General features: G+C 43.1%; 1 pseudogene; it reads right to left on the reverse strand.

The window, feature by feature from the left end:
* Positions 1-1,204: 1,204 nt before the first annotated feature.
* On the reverse strand, positions 1,205-13,063 carry LOC140954543 (uncharacterized; annotated as a pseudogene).
* Positions 13,064-19,685: the final 6,622 nt, after the last annotated feature.

The raw sequence follows: 19,685 nt of genomic DNA on the forward strand, positions 1-19,685 counted from the left end.
GTCAAAAAGTCCGTATCTATAGAAACGACCGTTGGATCGCGCTGAAATTTTTTTCACGAGTTTCCAGAGTCTGTTTTTGATGGAGTTGCGAGGAATCGTTACAACATGGCGACGGCGTCCAGGCGGGGCCATTCCACCAACAACACTAGAGTACCAGGTCAAAAGGTCCATATATATAGATCCGACCGTTGGATGGCGCTCAAATTCTTTCATGACTTTCCAGAGGTTGTTTTCGATGGAGTTGCGTGGAATCGGTACGACACGGTGACTGTGTCCGATCCGGGCAATTCCACCGACAAGACTAGAGTACCGGGTCAAAAGGTCCGTATCTATAGATCCGACCATTGGATCGACCTCAAATATTTTGCTCGAGATTCAAGAGGCAGTTTTCGATGGAGTTGCGCGGAATCGATACGACACGGGGACGGTGTCCGGTTAGGGAAATTCCATCGACAAGACTAGAGTACCGGGTCAAAAGGTCCGTATCTATATATCCGACCATTGGATCGTGCTGAATATTTGCTCGAGTTTCCAGAAGTAGCTTTCGATGGAGTTGCGCGTAATCGGAACGACACGGCGACGGTGTCTGTTTAGGGTAATTCCATCGACAAGACCAGAGTACCGGGTCAAAAGGTCCATAGGCATAGATTCGACCGTTGGATCACGCTGAAATTTTTTTCACGAGTTTTCGGAGGCTGTTTTCGATGGAGGTGCATGTAATCTGTACTACAACGCGACGGTGTCCGATCGGGGCCATTCCACCGACAGCCCTAGAGTAACGGGTCAAAAGGTCCATATCTATAGATCCAACCGTTGGATCGCGCTGAAATTTTTTCCACAAGTTTCCGGAGGCTGTTTTCGATGGAGTTGCGTGGACTTGATACTACACGTCAACGGTGTCTGGTCGGGGCCATTCCACCGACAGCCCTAGAGTAACGGGTCAAAAGGTCTGTATCTATAGATTCGACCGTTGGATCCCACTGAAATTTTTTTCACGAGTTTCCGGAGGCTGTTTTCGATGGAGTGGCGTGTAATCTGTACTACAACGCGACGACGTCCGGTTGGGGCCATTCCACCGACAACCCTAGAGTACCGGGTCAAAAGGTTCGTATCTATAAATCCGACTGTTGGATCGTGCTGAAATTTTTTTCACGAGGTTCCGGAGGCTGTTTTGGATGGAGTTGCGTGGACTCGATACTACACGTCAACGGTGTCCGGTCGAGGCCATTCCACCAATAGCACCAGAGTAACGAGTCAAATGGTTTGTATCTATAGATTCGACCATTGGATTGCGCTCAAATTTGTTCTTGAGTTTCCGGAGGCTGTTTTCGATGGAGTTGCGTGGAATTGGTACAACACGTCGACGGCGTCCCGTCAGGGCCATTATACCGACAGCACCAGAGTACCAGGTCAAAAGGTTTGTATCTAGAGATCCGACCATTGGATCACGCTCAATTGTTTTCAGGAGTTTCCGGAGGCTATTTTGATGGAGTTGCGTGGAATAGGTACGCAGGGCAACGGCGTTCGGTCTGGTCCTTTCCACCGACACGACCAGAGTACTGGATCAAAAGGTTTATAACTATATATCCGACCGTTGGATCGCACTCAAATTCTTTTCACGAGTTTCCGGATACTGTTTTCGATGGAGTTGCGTGGAATCGATACGACACGGCGACGGCGTCCTATCGGGGCCATTCCATCGATACGACCAGAGTAGCGGGTCAAAAGGTTTATAACTAGAGATCCGACCGTTGGATGGTGCTCAAATTGTTTCACGAGTTTCTAGAGACTGTTTTCAATGGAGTTGCATGGAATCGATACGACACGGCGACGACGTCTTGTCGGGGCCATTCCACCGATATGACCAGAGTAGCGGGTCAAAAGGTTTATAACTAGGGATCCGACCGTTGGATGGCACTCAAATTTTTTCACGAGTTTTCGGAGACTGTTTTCGATGGAGTTGCGTGAAATTGGTACGAAACGCCCGACTGCGTTCGGTCGGGGCCATTCCATCGACTAGACGAGAGTACCGGGTCAAAAGGTTCGTATCTATAGTTCTGACCGTTGGATCGCGCTTAAATTTATTCACAAGTTTCTAGTGGCTATTTTCGATGGAGTTGCGTGTAATCGGTACGACACGGCGACGGCTTCCAGTCAGGGCCCTTCCACCGACTCGACCAGAGTACTGGGTTAAAAGGTTTATAACTATAGATCCAACCGTTGGATCGCGCTCAAATTTTTTTCACGAGTTTCCGGATGTTGTTTTCGATGGAGTGGCTTAGAATCGGTACGACACAGTGACGACGTTCGGTCGGAGCCTTTCTGATGCGAACCTCGTAATCACGTGGTCACGCAACCCCCAATCAAGATTGAGATCTGATCCCAGAAAGCCGAAATAGGTCTGATATGAGTGCGACACAATGGAAACATGCCCCAAGGCACCAACACTATTGGAGTGAGTAGAATGACGCCACGAAGCCAGTTAATCTTCGATAAGTTAGATTCAGTTAATCTTCGATTTCTTCTGACGGGGAAACTTTTATTAATCAGTTAGCTAGCAAGGCTAGAGACTCTCTAGAAAAAAAGAAAACGGGTTCTCCAGGCTTTTCAAAGAAGAGTAAGAAATCTGGCTCCTCGAGGGGGGGCAAGTCAAGGTAATCCGTGCGTTGATGTTTGGTACTCCTCTCTATTTCCCTATGATTATTGGATGTTGGAATGTTAGAGGTTTGAATGATCCCATAAAGCATTCAGAACTGCGTCAGCTCATCCATCAAGAGAGGATGGTTTTTTTTTGGTTTGGTTGAAACTCGGGTTAGAGACAGGAATAAAGATAATGTTTCGCAACTTCTTCTGCGTAATTGGTCATTCTTGTATAATTATGATTTCTCTTGTCGTGGTCGTATTTGGGTTTGTTGGAATGCTGATTTGGTGAAGGTGGATGTTCTGGGAATGTCAGACCAGGCTATCCATGTTTCTGTCACGATATTTAGCTTACCAATATCTGTTTTAATACTTCAATCATTTACGGAGACAATAATGCATCTGTACGTGAGGCTTTATGGTCTGATATTGTGAGTCGTAGTGATGGATGGGAGTCAACCCCATGGATTCTTATGGGCGACTTTAATGCTATCCCCAAACCAGTCAGAGAGGTTAGGGGGGTCTTCTACGTGGGCTGGTCATATGGACAGATTGGAAACATGTATACGTGAAGCGAAAGTGGATGATCTTCGGTATTCAGGTATGCATTATACTTGGACGAACCAATGTCCTGAGAATATGATTATGCGGAAACTAGATAGAGTGCTTGTGAATGAGAAGTGGAATATGCGCTTCCCATTGTCGGAAGCGAGATTCTTGCCTGCTGGTATGTCAGATCATTCTCCCATGGTGGTAAAAGTCACTGGCAATGTTCAGAACATAAAGAAACCATTCAGATTCTTCGATATGTGGATGGATCATGACGAGTTCATGCCCTTGGTGAAGAAAGTATGGGATCAGCATTCAGGAGGTTGTCCAATGTATCAACTGTGTTGCAAACTAAGGAAGCTAAAACAGGAACTTAAACATTTCAATAAGACTCACTTCTCCAATATTTCCGATAGAGTCAAAGATGCAAAAGATCACATGGATAGGGCTCAACAAGCTCTGCATACAGCGCCTGAGGATCCAACATTGCGTATGCGAGAAAGAGATGCTGTTCGTAACTATGCTTCTACTGTCAGGGCGGAAGAGTGTTTTTTCAGACAAAAGGCAAGGATACAATGGCTTAGCTTGGGGGATCAGAATACTAGCTACTTTCACAAATCAGTAAAATGGTAGACAGAATAGAAATAAGCTTCTCTCGGTTACAAGGGAGGATGGAGAAGTCGCTGAAGGACACGAGGCAGTCAAATCAGAAGTAATTGCATACTTCCAGCGTGTATTGGGAGTGAAACAGATGCCTAGGGTCCTGAACGAGGAAGTGATGCAATCGGCAATTATTTACAAATTGTCGGCAACTCAACAGCATGTACTAGCACAAGATGTAACAAGAGAGGAGATTAAGCATGCTATGTTTAGTTTGAAAAACAACAAAGCTCCTGGTCCAGATGGCTTCAACGCAGGTTTCTTCAAAAGAATGTGGCACATAGTGGGGGAAGATGTAATCAACGCTGTTAGCTCCTTCTTCCAGACTCGTAGAATGCTTAAAGAAATGAATGCTACATCCATTTCCCTTATCCCTAAAGTTGCTAATCCTACGAGGTTGACAGATTTTCGTCCTATATCTTGCTGCAATACAGTATACAAATGCATCGCGAAGATTCTAGCTGGGAGAATGAAAGTTGTTTTACCATCCTTAGTAGGTCCGTATCAAACAGCTTTTATCTCTGGACGGAGAATCAGCGACAATATTCTTTTGTCTCAGGAACTAATGAAAGGCTATCACACAACTAGGGGTCCTGCTCGTTGTGCTATGAAAGTAGACCTGATGAAGGCTTATGACTCTGTTCGGTGGGATTTCGTTGATGCTACGTTGATAAAAATGGGATTCCCTAGAACAGTCATTGATTGGATCATGGTTTGTGTTACATCATGTCAATTCTCAATCAACATCAACGGTGAACTTGCGGGTTACTTCCAAGGGGGGAGAGGGCTGAGACAAGGTGATCCATTATCTCCATATTTGTTTGTCCTATGCATGGAAATCCTGTCAGGGCTGTTCTGCAATATGAGTGCCAACCAAAACTTCAAGTTCCACTGGAGATGCAAGAAGGACAGAATTTCTCATCTTTGCTTTGCCGACGACTTGATGATATTCAGCAAAGGGGATGTACATTCAATCCGTATGATCAAAAATGTACTCACAGAGTTTCAGTTTCTATCAGGTCTATATCCAAATCCAAACAAAAGTGACATCTTCTTGAGCGGTTCGTTAGATCCAATCTCTTGCGAGGTAGGAATTTCTGGACAATCAAGGCGCCAGGAAGCTGCTCTGTGAGTACATTTTTGATCATACGGATAATATCATAATAAGCCCAACTTTGATATATCATGCGATCCCACCCCCAATAGACTGAATATAAAGTTTAAATTGATTCCGAGGTGGTTTGCTTATGGTTCACCAAGATTTGTGTTTCTGCGGCAAAAATTGAATGATCTTTCAAATTTCAACTAATCACTCTTTTCTCTATTTCTTTCTGATTTTGTTTTCTTTTTAACAAACTGATATGATTAGAGACAGTAACAAGATGAAATATAAACCTTTTTTTTTTTTTTGCTTAGATGACACAGACACGAAGAACAAGAAGATGGATGCAAACACTGAAAAACTTAAGGGACACTAAAAAAAACGAAAATAACAGAATGATATGACCTTGTTTCGGAGCCTAGCTCTGATACCAACTGATGCGAACCTCGTGATCACGCAACCCACAATCAAGATTGAGATCTGATCCCGGAAAGCCGAAATAGGTCTGATATGAGTGCGACACAATGGAAACCTGCCCCAAGGCACCAACACTATTGGAATGAGTAGAATGACGCCACGAAGCCAGTTAATCTTCGATAAGTCAGATTTAGTTCGTTCAAGAACTGAAGAATGCAAGAATCACTCTCACACGTTAAAACTGAAAAATTCAGAATAATAATCATCAAAAGCTGCCGAAATTGTGGCTTACATGAGTTTAAATAGTTCTTGAAAAGTTAACCCTAATGGACCCCTTATGTGGACTTATATGAGGTCCACTCAAAACTGGCCCGAAACCCTAAACTGAAAAGCCCATAACCTGATCCAAACAAGCCTTGGACCCTAGCTCAAAACAAAGTTTTAATTAAGCCCAAACATTAAAGAAAATAATAAAAATAAGTAACTTGTCATTAAATACCACCAGCCCTTCTTTCCTTGTGTAGCTAGGATGAATAAGGAATCCTTATAAGAAAAGGATTCTGAAACATTAATGAATCCTTTTTTTTTTGGTAAGCTGACTTATGTATTAAAAGAAAATGATACAAAGAATATAATGGGCATACCCAAGATTTACAATGAGGACAGAAACGAAAACCAACAAATGGCTACAGGCTAGCCACAATAAAACAAAAACTTGGACCAACTAGATATGCTAGGGGTACAAAAACAACCAGCTAAACATCAAATTAAGAGTCCATGTTATTGACCCTCCAAAGTCTTTGGATCCTTATGTTTTCATCTGTTTGTTGAACATTCCTCATCAAAACAAGCTTATCGCGAATGATACATTCGATTTGATCAAAAAACCAAATTCGAAGCTTTAGACACATCTGCAAAGATCCTTGCATTCCGTTCTTGCCAGATACAATACACTGTAGCTGCGAAACCCAGTTTACGAGAAAAAATTGACGAAACTTTTCCATGCCAAGAGACAGTGGCCAATCGAATCCATTCATCCAAGCTTTTTGTCATTCTTGGAATGTCGCATCTATCACAAACATTCCACCATAATGCTTTCGCAAAGGAGCATTCAAAGAACAAGTGGTTGTGATCTTCATTATTGCGGAGACAGAGTGAGCACCTATTGGGACCATGAATACCAAACCGATGAAGTCTATCCTGCGTTGAGAGTTTCCGTTGGATAGCCACCCAAAGAAGAAATGCATGTCTTGGGACAGCATTCTTGAACCACACGATGTCATGCCAATCAACCATTTGATGATGAATTCTTAGTTGTTCCCAAGCTACTTTGACCGAGAAACTCTGATTTGGCGAATCCAACCAAACAATCTCATCCTTTTGCCCCTTAGGAGTAGATGTGGAAGGAATAGCTTCTAAAATGGGGTGCCAGCCAATAGCATGAGTGATAGGAATTCTCCATTCTAAGTTATTAATCAGCACGTTCACTCTCGCGTTGTGTTCCATACCTGAATCATAGATGAAACGTTCACCGTAGGTATCAGCGAGCGGGCTATGAGGATGCCAATTGTCAAACCATAGAGAGGTTGTCATTCCATCTCCGATGACGTGCTTCATCTTCGGCCATGCTAAGGATCTGAGCTTTAGAATCTTTCCCCAAGCCCAAGAGCAGCTTCCTGGCGCCTTGATTGTCCAGAAATTCCTACCTCGCAAGAGATTGGATCTGATCCAAGTAGACCAGATTGAGCCATCTGAGTCATTGCACAAGTTCCAAATATGTTTCAACAAGGCAATCTTGTTCCATTCTGCTATCCTTTTTATGCCTAGCCCCCCCTCCTTTTTTGGAAGACATACCTGATCCCAAGCCACTTTAGCCCTGGTAGTGCTCATATCTGAACCTGACCAAAGAAAGGATCTCATAATTTGCTCAACATTTTTCACTACTTCCCCAGGTAATAGGAATAGAGATGCCCAATAGACCTGGATGGAGAATAAGACTGAGTTAATCAGTTGTACTCGCCCTGCGAAAGAGAGTGTTCTGCAGGTCCAATGTCGAACTTTGGCGGTAATTCGATCCACGAGGCCCTTACAGTTAACAGCCTTTAGTCTGGACGAGATAAGAGGCACTCCCAAATATTTCATAGGAAGCTCCCCCTCTCTAAACCCAAGAATACTGATAATCTGTTCCCTCTCAGCACCTAACGAACCGCTCAAGAAGATGTCACTTTTGTTTGGATTTGGATATAGACCTGATAGAAACTGAAACTCTGTGAGTACATTTTTGATCATACGGATTGAATGTACTTCCCCTTTGCTGAATATCATCAAGTCGTCGGCAAAGCAAAGATGAGAAATTCTGTCCTTCTTGCATCTCCAGTGGAACTTGAAGTTTTGGTTGGCACTCATATTGCAGAACAGCCCTGACAGGATTTCCATGCATAGGACAAACAAATATGGAGATAATGGATCACCTTGTCTCAGCCCTCTCCCCCCTTGGAAGTAACCCGCAAGTTCACCGTTGACGTTGATTGAGAATTGACATGATGTAACACAAACCATGATCCAATCAATGACTGTTCTAGGGAATCCCATTTTTATCAACGTAGCATCAACGAAATCCCACCGAACAGAGTCATAAGCCTTCATCGGGTCTACTTTCATAGCACAACATTAATGAATCCTTGCCACACTAGGAGATTATATTGCAACTCATTAAAGATCCTTGTGGAACTAGGAAATTCCCAAAACCAGCTCCCACATCCTTGGAGGAAAAGAATCCTAATCAAATAGGAAGTCCACAAGTCAAATGGAAGTAAATAACAAAATCCATACAGCCTCTGTTGACCAGTATTGGGGTGCCTTACCAAACTCCGATTGACCTGCAATTTTAACCCAAGGTAGTAAGATATGTCTGGAGAGTCCACATAAAATATTAGCCCGATCCAACGGTCGGATTGAGAATTATGACTGTTGCCGTAAACCTGGATTGTTGCGCTTTTTACGCCAAAATCCGAATCTGACCTTACTTGGGTCGTATCACAGGGCTGAACCGTATCACTCTCACACGTTAAAACTGAAAAATTCAGAATAATAATCATCAAAGCTGCCGAAATTTCGGCCTACATGAGTTTAAATAGTTCTTGAAAAGTTAACCCTAATGGACCCTTTATGTGGACTTATATGAGGTCCGCTCAAAACTGGCCCAAAACCATAAAATGAAAAGCCCATAACTTAATCCAAACAAGCCTTGGATCCTAGCTTAAAACAAAGTATGAATTAAGCCTAAACAAGCCTTGAGATGTACCTAACAAAATAAAATAAAGCCCTTATCTCATGGCCCAAATAAGGTTGTATTGGACCCCTCTTGCACATGGATAAGATGTACTAGGCTCTCCTCTTGATACTCCAATGGACCTTCCAATTCTGACTTGGTGGAAACCTTCAAAACCAATGCATTCAATGCGTCTTTCAATGTCTTTGTCTTGGACCGAGTCATGGGTCCATTTGGAACATGTAATGGGTCCTTGCTGGTGTTTCTGGGCTGGTCCGCATCATCCCCTCTCTCCTCGAAAGGATTCGACCTCGAATCAAAATCTGTGTCAAACAAAGTAAGATCAGCAACATTAAAGGTAGCACTAACACTATACTCACCTGGAAGGTCAATTTTGTATGCGTTGTCATTAATTCTCTCTAAAGCCTGAAAAGGACCATCACCACGAGGCTGTAATTTTGATTTCCTTTGGTTAGGAAATCGTTCCTTACGCATGTGCACCCATACCCAATCACCGGGTTGGAAAACAACCAGTTTACGTCCCTTATTTGCTTTAAAAGCGTAAAGTCTGTTCTTTTTCTCTATTTGTAGTCGAACTCCCTCATGGAGTTCTCTCACCATCTTTGCCTTCTTTTCACCATCTAAACTTACCCTTTCTTCAAAAGGTAAAGGAATTAAGTCCATAGGAGTTAGTGGATTAAAACCATAAACAATTTCAAAAGGAGAAAAAATAGTAGTTGAATGCACAGTTCTATTATAAGCAAACTCAACAAAAGGCAAACATTCTTCCCAACTTTTCAAATTCTTTTGAATTACAACACGTAAAAGTTGGGATAATGTTCTATTCACTACCTCAGTTTGTCCATCTGTTTGAGGATGGCATGTTGTCGAAAATAAGAGTTTAGTTCCCAACTTTCCCCATAAGGTCTTCCAAAAGTAACTAAGGAACTTAACATCACAATCTGACACTATACTCTTAGGAATGCCATGCAAACGTACAATCTCTCTAAAGAACAAGTCTGCGATATGAGATGCATCATCCTGTTTTATGGCATGCAATGAAATGCGCCATTTTAGAAAACCTATCAACCACAACAAAGATAGAGTCTCTACCTTTCTTTGACCTAGGTAAACCTAAAACAAAGTCCATAGAGATATCTACCCAAGGTTCAGTAGGCACAGGTAGTGGTGTATATAGTCCATGCGGTTGTACTCTAGATTTTGCCTTTCTACAAGTAATGCATTGTTCACAAATTCGTTGCACATCTCTTTTCATCTTTGGCCAATAGAAATGCTCATGCATTACATCCAAGGTTTTCGCAACCCCAAAGTGACCCATTAAACCACCCCCATGTGCTTCACGAACAAGCAATTCATGCAAAGAACTAGCAGGAACACACAATCTATTCTCTTTGAACAAATAACCATCCATCAAATAAAACTTACCAAAAGCCGAATGTCCACATGCATTATAAATCTTAGCAAAGTCAGAGTCATTATCATACAATTCCTTCACATATTCAAAACCTAACAATCTAGTATTCATGGTGTGTAAAAGAACATACATGCGCGAGAGTGCATCAGCTACGATGTTCTCTTTCCCTTGCTTATACTTGATTACGTAAGGGAAAGTTTCAATGAATTCAACCCATTTTGCATGCCTCCTATTCAACTTACCTTGTCCTTTTAGATGTTTCAAGGACTCATAATCTGAATGGATTACGAACTCTTTTGGCCACAAGTAATGCTGCCATGTCTCAAGTGCTCTTACCAATGCATAGAGTTCTTTATCGTAAGTTGGATAGTTCAAGGTCGCTCCACTTAACTTCTCACTGAAATACGCAATAGGTCTCCGATCCTACATCAAAACAGCACCTATTCCAATTCCAAATGCATCACATTCTATTTCAAATGCTTTCGTAAAGTCAGGTAAACCCAAAACAGGTGCAGAACATAATTTCTCTTTCAAAAGAACAAATGCTAATTCTTGTTCCTCCCCCCATTTAAACCCAATTGAGTTTTTAACAACTTCATTTAAAGGGGCAGCTATTGTACTGAAATCTTTCACAAAAACGCCTGTAAAAACTAGCTAACCCATGAAAACTCCTTACCTCACTTACCGATTTAGGTGTAGGCCAATCCCGGATGGCCTTAACTTTCTCCTCATCCATCTCGATACCCTGTGCAGTTACAACATAGCCAAGAAACACAATTTTTTCCATGCAAAAGGCACACTCTGTAAAATTAGCATACAATTTCTCACTACACAACACACTAAGTACATTACGCAAATTATCAAGATGCTTAGTTAAGTTCTTGCTATATATCAAAATGTCATCAAAATACACAACCACAAACTTACCTATAAATGCACGCAAAACATGATTCATTAAGCTCATAAATGTACTAGGTGCATTTGTAAGTCCAAACGGCATTACTAACCATTCATACAAACCATGTTTAGTCTTAAATGTTGTTTTCCACTCATCACCTTCTTTCATCCTAATTTGATGGTACCCACTTTTCAAGTCAATTTTAGAGAAAATACAGGATCCATGTAACTCATCTAACATGTCATCAAGCCTAGGAATGGGATGTCTATAGTTTACCGTTATGTTGTTGATGGCCCGACAATCAACACACATCCTCCATGTTCCATCCTTCTTTGGCACAAGTAGCACGGGTACAGCACACGGGCTCATACTCTCATGAATATAGCCCTTTTCCATCAGCTCATCAACTTGCCTTTGAAGCTCCTTCGTCTCCTCGGGATTGCTTCTATAAGCTGGTCGGTTAGGAATTGAAGCTCCGAGTACGAAATCAATCTGATGCTCTGTCCCCCTCAATGGTGGTAATCCGCTAGGAGTATCGTCGGGGAACACATCATCAAATCCCTGCAACAAAGAAATAGCAACACTAGGCACAATATGATTAAGATCATTAGAATTAAAGTAAGCCTCTTTGTACACAAGTAAGATCATTGGCTTGTTAGTGAAAAATGCAGATCTGACCTCACCCTCTCTAGCATAAAAATTGGGTTGTTTCTTTAGTTTTTCCACACAATTCTCATCACACTTGCTGACTTTCTTCACTCCTCTTGTCTTACCTCCACTCTCCACCAGATTTGGGTGTTTTTGAGTTGTGGTCGAATGGTTTGATTTGTTTGGAGTGTTGGCCAAATATTTGCTTGTGTTTGGATGGGTGGCCGAATGGGTTGTAGTGGTTTGGGTTCTAGCCGAATCTGATGGTCTTCTCTCCCCTTGTTCCTCACCTTGATTTTCTCTCCCCATCGCCTCATGCTCACTTTTTAGCTTTATTTTATCATCATACACCTGTTTGGGTGTAAGAGGTACAAGAGTGATGGTTTTACCATCTTTTACAATGGTATACCTATTTTTAACCCCATCATGAATTGCCTTCCTATCATATTGCCATGGTCTCCCTATCAAGATGTGACTTGCTTGCATTGATACCACGTCGCACAGAACTTCATCAACATATTTCCCAATCGAAAATGGAACCACTACCTGTTTAGTCACTTTCACTTCACCACTATCATTCAGCCATTGCAATCTATATGGTTTAGCATGCTTAGCAGTACACAAATTCAATTTACTAATAAGGGTGGCATTGCAAACATTAACACAACTTCCACTATTTATAATTAAACCACACACCTTTCTTTGTACGTAACAACGTGTATGGAAGATGTTCTCCCTTTTTTCATTAGTATCATCTTCTTTGACCTGAACCTAAAGTGTTCGCCTTATAACCAAGGACTCCTCAACCGGTAATGCTAACTCATCCCCATCACTATCCTCCAATGGTGGCATGCCTTCACAATCAGAACTATCACTTTCAGATTCCACATCACCATTATCTCTAATCATCATGATTCTCTTGTTTGGACACTTTGAAGCGTAATGTCCATGTCCCTGACACCTAAAACATTTAACATCACGAGTACGTTTAGGTTGAGTTTCAGATTTACCTTTGGCATCAGTAGGGACATCAACTTTAGCCTTTGGTGGTTCAGTTCTAGAAGGACCAAAGGATCTTGGGCAGATAGTGCCCTCTCTCTTTAGATTCGGCTTCCAAGATGATGACGAACCCGAATTAAACGCTGGTCGAGCATGCCCCCTCCTAAGTTGTCTCTCCACCTTCGTCACCATGTGAACCATGTCCTCTAGCTCCACATAGTGCTGTAGCTCAACCACATTAGCAATGTCCCGATTCAACCCATTAAGAAATCTAGCCATGGTGGCTTCTCTATCCTCAACAACATTAGCCCGAATCATTGTTATCTCCATCTCTTTGTGATATTCATCTACTGTCTTATAACCTTGATTCAGACCTTGGAGCTTCAAATATAAGTCTCTATAATAATGGTTTGGCACAAATCATCTCCTCATTAAGACTTTCATCTCCCCCCAAGTCTGAATGGGTCGCTCGCCATTCCTCCTCCTACTGATCACAATCTAATCCCACCAAATCAATGCATACTCTGTAAATTCAATTATCACCAATTTCACCTTTTTTTGTTCAGAATAGCTATGGCAATCAAAAATCCAATCCACCTTTTTCTCCCACTCCAAATAAGCCTCCGGATCGTTTTTACCTTGAAAGCTAGGAATTTTCAGTTTAATGGTGTCCAAGTCCCCATCCATATCTTCATAAGTGCTCATGCCATGGAAATTCACATTCCTCCTAGCCCTGTTCAGTCCAGACCTGATTCCTTGGCCAGCTGATGCAAAATCATAGTCATCTTCACCCCCATCTACGTTTTCATCAACAAACTCTTCAAAATCAGATCTGACATTCCGTGCCGCCATACGGACCGTATTTCCCCGGCGATCAGCCCCACTATTCTGTTGCTTTATCGAATTCACCTCATCTTTCAGATCCTTGTACGTCCTAGACAACAGCTCAAGTTGCTGGCCTATGGATCGCAATTGGAAAGCTACGTCAACGTTTTGTGTCACTGATTCGTTGTTTTCAGACATTCTTTGAATCTGCAAAATTTGGTCAGTAGCATAAATATATCCTCACACCTCTCATGTATCACACAAAATAAAATCAAGGCTTTTCACTCTATTAAGCTCTCTATGCCTTTTACCTCACAACTTGCTTTCTTTTGGTTCTTTAGGAACTGAAATCAACAAATCAAAGTCAGTAGCTTTCACGGCGCACTCTAATTATAATTTTCAGACTCAAGAAGCAAAACAATATACTGAAAACAAACCAAAACAAAACTACGATTACGATTTTGCGAGTAGCAATGCAAATTCGCGCGAATTGTGGACGAAACGAAGACACGAAATAAAACAAAAGCGAATATTAGCGAAAAAAATTACTTGACTCCTAGATAACCCAAATATAATAGAAATAAAAAGATCATGTTCTCAAACTTGACACAAATCTATCCTATTACGCAATTTTTACGTAACAGAATTGAAACTCAAACCAAACGATCTCGAAATGACCTCAAATTCAATATTTGGTAATACAAGACTATGAAAACACTAATACTCAATTTATAGGTCGTTCTCTTATGTCTAGGTACCCAAACCCCTTGTATGACCAGTTTGCGGCAAAATTGAACCTCCAATTAAAACCTCCAGAAATCGATATCAAAATAATCCCAAATTTAATATGTGGTGCAATCGCATACCCAATACTCAGAATATGAAGTTTCAATAGATTCCAAGGTGTTTTACCTAGGGTTCACTAAGAGTAGTGTTTTGCGGCAGAATTGAAACTCGAATTAAAACCTCAAGCAAATAATATCAGAATAAGCCCAACTTTGATATATCATGCGATCCCACCCCCAATAGACTGAATATGAAGTTTAAATTGATTCCGAGGTGGTTTGCTTATGGTTCACCAAGATTTGTGTTTCTGCGGCAAAAATTGAATGATCCTTCAAATTTCAACTAATCACTCTTTTCTCTATTTCTTTCTGATTTTTTGTTCTTTTTAACAAACTGATATGATTATAGACATTAACAAGATGAAATATAAACTTTTTTTTTTTTGCTTAGATGACACAGACACGAAGAACAAGAAGATGGATGCAAACACTGAAAAACTTAAGGGACACTAAAAAAAACGAAAATAACAGAATGATATGACCTTGTTTCGGAGCCCAACTCTGATACCAACTGATGCGAACCTCGTGATCACGTGGTCACGCAACCCACAATCAAGATTGAGATCTGATCCCTGAAAGCCGAAATAGGTCTGATATGAGTGCGACACAATGGAAACCTGCCCCAAGGCACCAACACTATTGGAATGAGTAGAATGACGCCACGAAGCCAGTTAATCTTCGATAAGTCAGATTCAGTTCGTTCAAGAACTGAAGAATGCAAGAATCACTCTCACACGTTAAAACTGAAAAATTCAGAATAATAATCATCAAAGCTGCTGAAATTTTGGCCTACATGAGTTTAAATAGTTCTTGAAAAGTTAACCCTAATGGACCCTTTATGTGGACTTATATGATGTCCACTCAAAACTGGCCCAAAACCCTAAAATGAAAAGCCCATAACTTAATCCAAACAAGCCTTGGATCCAAATAAGGTTGTATTGGACCCCTATTGCACATGGATATGATGTACTAGAATCTCCTCTTGATACTCCAATGGACCTTCCAATTCTGACTTGGTGGAAACCTTCAAAACCAATGCATTCAATGCGTCTTTCAATGTCTTTGTCTTGGATCGAGTCATGGGTCCATTTGGAACATGTAATGGGTCCTTGTTGGAGTTTCCGGAGGTTGTTTTCGATCAAGTTGCGTTGAATCGTTACGACACGGTGACGCTATCCGGTCGGGCCCTACCACTAACACGACCAGAGTACCGGCTCAGAAGTTCCCTAACTATAGATCCAACCGTTCGATCGCGCTTAAATTTTTTCACGAGTTTCTAGAGGCTGTTTTTTATGGAGTTGCGTGGAATTGGTACGACACGGCGACGGCATCCGGTAGGGGCCATTCCACCGACAAGACCAGAGTACCGGGTCAAAAGGCCCGTATCTATAGATTCGACCGTTGGGTCGCGCTGAAATTTTTTTCACGAGTTTCCGGAGGCTGTTTTCGATGGAGGTGCATGCAATCGGTACTACACAGCGACGGCGTCCGGTCGAGGCCATTCCACCAATAGCACCAGAGTAACCGGTCAAAAGGTCTGTATCCATAGATGGCCATTGGATTGTGCTCAAATTGTTTCACGAGTTTCCGGAGGCTATGTTCGATGGAGTTGCGTGGAATCGGTACTACACGTCGACTGCGTCCGGTCGAGGCCATTCCACCGACAGCACCAGAGTACCTGGTCAAAAGGTCCGTATCTATAAATCCAAGTGTTGGATCGCGCTCAAATGTTTTCACGAGTTTCCGGAGGCTGTTTTCGATGGAGGTGCGTGCAATCGGTACTACACAGCGACGGTGTCCGGTCGAGGCCGTTTCTGTCCTCATTGTAAATCTTGGGTATGCCCATTATATTCTTTGTATCATTTTCTTTTAATACATAAGTCAGCTTACCAAAAAAAAAGTGTCCGGTCGAGGCCATTCCACCAACAACACCAAAGTAACGGGTCAAAAGGTCTGTATCTATAGATCTGAGTGTTGGATTGCGCTCAAATGTTTTCACGAGTTTCCGAAGGCTGGTTTCGATAAAGTTGCATTGAATCGGTATGCCACGACGACGGCTTCCAGTTGGGGCCATTCCACCGATACGACAAGAGTAGCTGGTCAAAAGGTTTATAACTAGAGATCCGACCGTTGGATCGCGCTCAAATTGTTTCACGAGTTTCCGAAGGCTGTTTTCGATTGATTTGCATGGAATCAGTACGACACGCCGACGGCGTCCGGTCGGGGCAATTCCACCGACAGGACTAGAGTACCGGGTTAAAAGGTCTGAATCTATAGATCCGACACCGTATCTCTAGATCCGACCGTTGTATCGCGCTCAAATGTTTTCACGAGTTTTCGGAGTCTATTTTCAATGGAGTTGAATCGGTACGACACAGCGACGTTGTCCGATCGGGGCCATTCCACTGACACGACCAGAGTACCGAGTGAACAGGTTTATAACAATAGATCCGACCGTTGGACGAGTTTCCGGAGGTTGTTTTCGATCAAGTTGCGTTGAATCGTTACGACACGGTGACGCTGTCCGGTCGGGCCCTACCACTAACACGACCAGAGTACCAGCTCAGAAGTTCCCTAACTATAGATCCAACCGTTCGATCGCGCTCAAATATTTTCACGAGTTTCTTAAGGCTGTTTTCAATGGAGTTGCGTGGAATCGGTACGACACGGCGACGGCGTCCTGTCGGGGCCATTCCACCGATACGACCAGAGTAGCGAGTCAAAAGGTTTATAACTAGAGATCCGACCATTGGATCACACTTAAATTTTTTTCACGAGTTTCCAGATGCTATTTTCGATGGAGTTTCATGGAATCGGTACGACATGATGACGGCGTCCTGTCGGGGCCATTCCACCGATATGACCTGAGTACCGGGTCAAAAGGTTTATAACTAGAGATCCGACCATTGGATCACGCTCAAATTTTTTCATTAGTTTTTGGAGGCTGTTTTCGATGGAGTTGCGTGGAATCGTTATGACATGGTGACGTTGTTCGGTCAGGCCATTCCACCGACACGACCACAATACCGGCTCAAAAGGTCCATAACTATAGATCCGATCGTTCGATCGCCCTCAAATTTTTTTCACGAGTTTCTTGAGGCTGTTTTCGATGGAGTTGCATGAAATCTATACGACACAGCGACATCATCCGGTCGGGTCCACTCCACCGACATGACTAGAGTACTGGTCGAAAGGTCCGTATCTATAGATCCAACCGTTGGATGGCGCTCAAATTTTTGCACGAGTTTTCGGAGGCTTTTTTCGAAGGAGTTGCGTGGAATCGGTACAACACATCGACGGCGTCCTGTCAGGGCCATTCAACCAACAACACTAGAGTACCGGGTCAAAAGGTTTGTATCTATAGATTCGACTATTGGATCGCTCTCAAATGTTTTCACTATTTTCCGGAGGCTGTTTCAATGGAGTTGCGTGGAATAGGTACGCCAGGGCGACGGCGTCTGGTCGGGGCCTTTCCACCGACACGACCAGAGTACCGGGTCAAAAGGTTTATAACTATAGATTCGACCGTTGGATCGCGCTCAAATTCTTTGCATGAGTTTTTGAATGTTGTTTTCGATGGAGTTGTGTGGAATTGATACGACACGCCGACAACGTCCGGTCAGGGCCATTCCAGCGACAGGACAAGAGTACCGGGTCAAAAGGTCTGTATCTATAGATCCGACCGTTGGATCGCGCTCAAATTTATTCATGAGTTTCTGGAGGCTATTTTTGATGGACTTGCTTGGAATCGATACGACACGCCGACGGCGTCCGGTACGGTGTCAAAAGGTCCAAATCTATAGATCTGTCACCGTATTTATAATTCCGACCGTTGGATCGCGCTCAAATTTTTTCACCAGTTTTCAATGGATGTTTTTGATTGAGTTGTGTGGAATCGGTACAACATGGCGACGGCGTCCGGTCGAGGCCCTTCCTTCGACACGACCAGACTACCGGGTCAAAAGGTTTATAACTATAGATCCGACCGTTGGATCGTGCTCAAATTTTTTCACAAGTTTCCGAAGGCTATTTTCGATGGAGTTGCGTGGAGTCGGTACGACATTCCGACAGCGTCCGGTCGGGGCCATTCCACCGACAGGACTAGAGTACCGGGTTAAAAGGTTCGTATCTATAGATCCGACCGTTGGATCGCGCTCAAATTTATTCACGAGTTTTCGCAAGCCGTTTCAATGGTGTTGCGCAGAAGCGGTACAACTCGGCAATGTTGTCCGGTCGAGCCATACCACTGACATGACCAGAGTACCAGCTCAAAAGGTTCATAACTATAGATCCGACCGTTGGATCGCGCTCAAATTTTTTCACGAGTTTCTGGAGGCTGTTTTCGATGGAGTTGCATGGAATCGAAACGACATAGCGGCGTCGTCCGGTCGGGACCATTCCATCGACAAGACCAGAGTACCGGGTCAAAAGGTCTGTATCTATAGATCCGACCGTTAGATCGCGCTGAAATTTTTTTCACGAGTTTCCGAAGGCTGTTTTCGATGGAGGTGCATGGAATCGGTAATACACAATGACGGCGTCCGGTCAGGGCCATTCCACCGACAACACCAAAGTAACGGGTCAAAAGGTCCGTAGCTATAGATCCGACCATTGGATTGCTCTTAAATTTTTTCACGAGTTTCCAGAGGCTGATTTCGATGAAGTTGCGTGGAATCGGTATGATACGACGATGGTGTCCGGTCGAAGCCATTCCACCGACACGACTAGAGTACTGGCTCAAAAGGTCCATAACTATAGATCCAACCATTCAATAGTGCTCAAATGTTTTCACGAGTTTCTGGAGGCTGTTTTTGATGGAGTTGCATGGAATCGGTACGACACAGCAACGTCATCCGGTCGGGGCCATTCCACCGACATGACCAGAGTACTGGTCAAAAGGTCCGTATCTATAGATCCGACCGTTGGATCGCGCTGAAAGTTTTTTCACGAGTTTCCGGAGGCTGTTTTTGATAGAGGTGCTAGAATCGGTAATACACAGCGACGGCGTCCGGTCGGGGCCATTCCATCGACAGCACCAGAGTAACGGGTCAAAAGGTCTGTATCTATATATCCAATCGTTGGATGGTGCTCAAATTTTTGCACAAGTTTCCGGAGGCTTTTTTCGAAGGAGTTGTGTGGAATCGGTACAACACGTCGACGGTGTCCCATCCGGGCCATTCCACCGACAGCACCAGAGTACCGGGTCAGAAGGTCTGTATCTATTGATTCGACTATTAGATCGCGGTCAAATGTTTTCACGAGTTTTCGGAGGCTGTTTCGATGGAGTTGCGTGGAATAGGTACGTCAGGGCGACGGCGTCCGGTCGGGGCCATTCCACCGACATGACCAGAGTACCGGGTCAAAAGGTTTATAACTATAGATTCGACCGTTGGATC

Source organism: Populus alba, chromosome 1 (genome assembly GCF_005239225.2).
Source record: "Populus alba chromosome 1, ASM523922v2, whole genome shotgun sequence".
Classification (NCBI taxonomy): Eukaryota; Viridiplantae; Streptophyta; class Magnoliopsida; order Malpighiales; family Salicaceae; genus Populus; species Populus alba.